Source organism: Schistocerca cancellata, chromosome 3 (assembly GCF_023864275.1).
Source record: "Schistocerca cancellata isolate TAMUIC-IGC-003103 chromosome 3, iqSchCanc2.1, whole genome shotgun sequence".
Lineage (NCBI taxonomy): Eukaryota > Metazoa > Arthropoda > Insecta > Orthoptera > Acrididae > Schistocerca > Schistocerca cancellata.
In genome coordinates this window covers 246,649,538-246,655,394 of record NC_064628.1, presented here as the reverse complement: position 1 = coordinate 246,655,394, position 5,857 = coordinate 246,649,538, and the positions used below count along the sequence as shown (strand labels likewise).

Genomic DNA, 5,857 nt, shown 5'->3' with positions numbered 1-5,857 from the left:
AGTTGGTCTGTTCTTTCTTCTGGTCCACTATATACAATTGAGTACTCAGGTTTATCTATCTGCCCATTCCACTGCCATCTTATTTCCTGTAGCCCTGCGATATCACATTAGAATTTTAAAATTTCATTGGCTATTTCTTTCATATTTTCAGGCTGAAGCATTGTCCTCACATTCCATGGTGTCACAGTTAGATCCTTTATCCGTTTGCCAGGATCGTGATACATGCTTTCCATCCAGTTTCTGAGGCTTCTGTTGAATTTCTGTGATATTCTTTTTTTTCTCTTTTTACAATTTGTGGGTTATTAGCCCCATGCCCAACCTCCAACCTGGAGGATCAGGATTTGTATGAGGTTTATTCCTCTAGGGAAGCTACACCTCTAGAGCCCTCCCTGCCCTACGTTGTGGGACACACTTTGTCTGGCTCCTCTGTCGAGACCAATCCGGCTTGGATGACCCCGCCAATAGCTATGCTACCGCTGGCATAGCTCTAAACTTCAACGAAGCACGCAAGCCCTCCCGCCCAGCACTGAAGGTGACTACTATAAGGCTATGTCCCCTGGGAGGGCCATATACCCCATGCAGTGGCAATAATACAAGAAATAATTATGCAATGGGGGAAACGAAAATTACAAATGAGGTTTCAAAGGAAATCACAAACAGAATTTCAATAGACCAGCTTATACTGAACAGTTCACAATGGACCCACAGCAGGTGGCAATAACTAATTTTAATACTGGCACGAACCGACCAAAAAAAGACCATCCATTAGTCCACCTACTGGCAGTTACAGGAGAATTTAATATATCCAATGAGTCAAGGAGAATTTAATTTCAGGGCAATGCAAGACACCAGCTGGAGAGGTCAAACCCACTATGTGCAGGTAATTGAAGTTACCCACAATGAAGAGGCTAAAGCCCTGACCAAACAGGAAAACTCGAACAGATCATGACAAGCCCCCATTTTCAGACCAATAAAAGGGGTGGGGCTATGCAGTTTACTCCAAATAACTTCCTCAGATATGACCAAGGGGTAGATATGAAAGGAGAACTGTATCAAGAAGATGTAAACAACTTAGACAAGGATAATGAGGAGTCAGTGCAAACTATTATTAATGCCTGCATATGTGATCTAGATGTACCTGTGCACTTGAAGAGGGTGCATCGATAAGGTCTGTTTAACAAGCTGGAAAGACGATGTTGTATACTAAATTTTCTGGTGCAAAATTGTCATATTCTGACTACAGTAGGGTGCAAGTCAAAAGCAGTTAAACTTCAGGTATTAATACGCATTACCAACAGCAATTTTTCGCTAAAATTATTTTTCTAGTAGTGGAAAAACTTGCAGTAAAGTGTTTAGTTGGAATGGATACCTTTAGGCAACAGGGAGTACTGATTGACATAGTGCATAGAAAATGTATCTTTACAGTCAACAAACAGATGTTATCAGTAAAGTTAATTAAAATCCAGAACAAATGAAAATACACTCAAATTAAGTACTGATATTAAAGTACAGTTGTCAAATCCAAACATTCTGTTTCTTGATACACAAAAGGGTGAGCAGCTGCCTGAAGAAGACATGAACCCAGTAACTGTCTAAACCAAGGTAAGTGAATTGGCTGGTTTGTTAGAGGATCAGTAGGAGGAGTTACAAGAAGTGATACTTTGGTATGTGCAAGTATTTACATGGCTCCCCAGGATAACAAAGGGTTACCAGTATAAAATGGTCGTTTAACAGCATGGGACATTCTGCTTTTCTTTATATCCAATTCCTTAGGCAAAAAGAGAACCATTGAGGAAAGAAATTTAGAGGATGATAAATTGGAGGCTCATACAACCCTTCTATTCCCATCCTATTGTAGCCCTATTTTAGCTGCTGCCAAGCCTGATGGTAGCATCAAGACTATGTTTGACGCCTGAAGAATAAACAAAATCATTGTTCCTGTCAGGACAAACCCTGTCAAACCTGAAGATGAGTTAATGAAATTTCACAATCTTAAACGCCTCGCTATAACTGATTTAAAAGTACCATACTGGCGAATAGCATTACTTGAAGATAGCAGGAAGTGCATTTCCTTTGTGTGTGGGTACACGAAGTACGAATTTTGTGTTTTGCCATTTTGTCTTGAACATGAGCATGAATGTTTTCATTTCCACATTGGACAAAATTTTGGAACCACAACTTCTCAGTAGAGTCATTTTCTTCGTTGTTGATCTGTTAGTAGCTACTACTACATGGGAAGAACATATGAGGCTTTTGGCACAGGTATTATACTGATTTGCATAATATACACTCCTGGAAATTGAAATAAGAACACCGTGAATTCATTGTCCCAGGAAGGGGAAACTTTATTGAAACATTCCTGGGGTCAGATACATCACATGATCACACTGACAGAACCACAGGCACATAGACACAGGCAACAGAGCATGCACAATGTCGGCACTAGTACAGTGTATATCCACCTTTCGCAGCAATGCAGGCTGCTATTCTCCCATGGAGACGATCGTAGAGATGCTGGATGTAGTCCTGTGGAACGGCTTGCCATGCCATTTCCACCTGGCGCCTCAGTTGGACCAGCGTTCGTGCTGGACGTGCAGACCGCGTGAGACGACGATTCATCCAGTCCCAAACATGCTCAATGGGGGACAGATCCGGAGATCTTGCTGGCCAGGGTAGTTGACTTACACCTTCTAGAGCACGTTGGGTGGCACGGGATACATGCGGACGTGCATTGTCCTGTTGGAACAGCAAGTTCCCTTGCCGGTCTAGGAATGGTAGAACGATGGGTTCGATGACGGTTTGGATGTACCGTGCACTATTCAGTGTCCCCTCGACGATCACCAGTGGTGTACGGCCAGTGTAGGAGATCGCTCCCCACACCATGATGCCGGGTGTTGGCCCTGTGTGCCTCGGTCGTATGCAGTCCTGATTGTGGCGCTCACCTGCACGGCGCCAAACACGCATACGACCATCATTGGCACCAAGGCAGACGCGACTCTCATCGCTGAAGACGACACGTCTCCATTCGTCCCTCCATTCACGCCTGTCGCGACACCACTGGAGGCGGGTTGCACGATGTTGGGGCGTGAGCGGAAGACGGCCTAACGGTGTGCGGGACCGTAGCCCAGCTTCATGGAGACGGTTGCGAATGGTCCTCGCCGATACCCCAGGAGCAACAGTGTCCGTAATTTGCTGGGAAGTGGCGGTGCGGTCCCCTACGGCACTGCGTAGGATCCTACGGTCTTGGCGTGCATCCGTGCGTCGCTGCGGTCCGGTCCCAGGTCGACGGGCACGTGCACCTTCCGCCGACCACTGGCGACAACATCGATGTACTGTGAAGACCTCACGCCCCACGTGTTGAGCAATTCGGCGGTACGTCCACCCGGCCTCCCGAATGCCCACTATACGCCCTCGCTCAAAGTCCGTCAACTGCACAGACGGTTCACGTCCACGCTGTCGCGGCATGCTACCAGTGTTAAAGACTGCGATGGAGCTCCGTATGCCACGGCAAACTGGCTGACACTGACGGCGGCGGTGCACAAATGCTGCGCAGCTAGCGCCATTCGACGGCCAACAACGCGGTTCCTGGTGTGTCCGCTGTGCCGTGCGTGTGATCATTGCTTGTACAGACCTCTCGCAGTGTCCGGAGCACGTATGGTGGGTCTGACACACCGGTGTCAATGTGTTCTTTTTTCCATTTCCAGGAGTGTAGTATCACAGCTAATTTAATAAAGTCTGAGTTTGGAAAAGAAAAGGTAAAATTCTTCAGTTGTATTATCTCATCACAGGGTATACTACCTGATACAAAGAAACTAGATACGATCAAGTATTTTGCAGCATCACAGAATAAAAAACAATCCAAGGAATATTTGGTTTTGATTTCATTTTTTAGGGAATCCATAATGATCCATTGCTGAATGTTTTGAGGAAAAACACTCATGGATATGGACTGATCAATCTCAAGTAGACTTCGACAAAATAAAAAAGAATCATTACTACATGAATGAGATTTTCACTCTGCAGCGGAGTGTGCGCTGATATGAAACTTCCTGGCAGATTAAAACTGCGTGCCCGACAGAGACTCGAACTCGGGACCTTTGCCTTTCGCGGGCAAGTGCTCTACCAACTGAGCTACCGAAGCACGACTCACGCCCGGTACTCACAGCTTTACTTCTGCCAGTACCTCGTCTCCTACCTTCCAAACTTTACAGAAGCTCTCCTGCGAACCTTGCAGAACTTCTGTAAAGTTTGGAAGGTAGGAGACGAGGTACTGGCAGAAGTAAAGCTGTGAGTACCGGGCGTGAGTCGTGCTTCGGTAGCTCAGTTGGTAGAGCACTTGCCCGCGAAAGGCAAAGGTTCCGAGTTCGAGTCTCGGTCGGGCACACAGTTTTAATCTGCCAGGAAGTTTCATATCAGCGCACACTCCGCTGCAGAGTGAAAATCTCATTCTGGAAACATCCCCCAGGCTGTGGCTAAGCCATGTCTCCGCAATATCCTTTCTTTCAGGAGTGCTAGTTCTGCAAGGTTCGCAGGAGAGCTTCTGTAAAGTTTGGAAGGTAGGAGACGAGGTACTGGCAGAAGTAAAGCTGTGAGTACCGGGTGTGAGTCGTGCTTCGGTAGCTCAGTTGGTAGAGCACTTGCCCGCGAAAGGCAAAGGTCCCGAGTTCGAGTCTCGGTCGGGGACACAGTTTTAATCTGCCAGGAAGTTTCATATCAGCGCACACTCCGCTGCAGAGTGAAAATCTCATTCTGGAAACATCCCCCAGGCTGTGGCTAAGCCATGTCTCCGCAATATCCTTTCTTTCAGGAGTGCTAGCTCTGCAAGGTTCGGAGAGCTTCTGTAAAGTTTGGAAGGTAGGAGACGAGGTACTGGCAGAAGTAAAGCTGTGAGTACCGGGCGTGAGTCGTGCTTCGGTAGCTCAGTTGGTAGAGCACTTGCCCGCGAAAGGCAAAGGTCCCGAGTTCGAGTCTCGGTCGGGCACACAGTTTTAATCTGCCAGGAAGTTTCATATCAGCGCACACTCCGCTGCAGAGTGAAAATCTCATTCTGGAAACATCCCCCAGGCTGTGGCTAAGCCATGTCTCCGCAATATCCTTTCTTTCAGGAGTGCTAGTTCTGCAAGGTTCGCAGGAGAGCTTCTGTAAAGTTTGGAAGGTAGGAGACGAGGTACTGGCAGAAGTAAAGCTGTGAGTACCGGGCGTGAATCGTGCTTCGGTAGCTCAGTTGGTAGAGCACTTGCCCGCGAAAGGCAAAGGTCCCGAGTTCGAGTCTCGGTCTGGCACACAGTTTTAATCTGCCAGGAAGTTTCATCGTTACTACATGTAAACATACTATACCATCCCAACATGTCACAGGATTTTTGCTTGATCATAGTTGCATCTGCAGAGTGACTAGGAGAATGCTTATTTCAGATCACTGAAGGTGATAGGGAACTGACACCTAACATAATCAATTTTGTTGGTTGAACACTTTCTGAACCCGAACAATCATGTTCCATAACAGTGTGTAGGGCTCTCAAGGTTGTATGGGCATTTAACAAATCTGAGTACTATTTATGGGGCAAGCACATCAGAGTCTACTGTGACCATCAAGCACTCTCTTCTCTGTTGACATACAAATTTTTACATCGAAGGTTAGCCAGCTGGTGCATGTACTTGCAGGAGTCCAGTTTTGAAATCGTATACAATACAAGTAAACAAAAAATATAATTGCAGATGCCTTGTCAAGCTTACCTCAAAGGCTGAATGAATTCTTAGAATTCGCACAACAGAATTCTGAAATTAGGGTTCTGCTTCTGTAGGACAAGACACAACAACCATATCATGTAAAGATGTGTAAGAGTTTGAACCACCACAA

The 5,857-nt window shown here is 46.2% G+C and overlaps 1 non-coding gene across 1 annotated transcript; it reads left to right on the top strand.

The window, feature by feature from the left end:
• Positions 1 to 4,610: 4,610 nt before the first annotated feature.
• Trnas-cga (transfer RNA serine (anticodon CGA)) lies at positions 4,611 to 4,685 on the top strand. The gene has a single exon. It is a non-coding gene; the product is annotated as a tRNA-Ser (tRNA).
• The last annotated feature ends 1,172 nt before the right edge of the window (positions 4,686 to 5,857 follow it).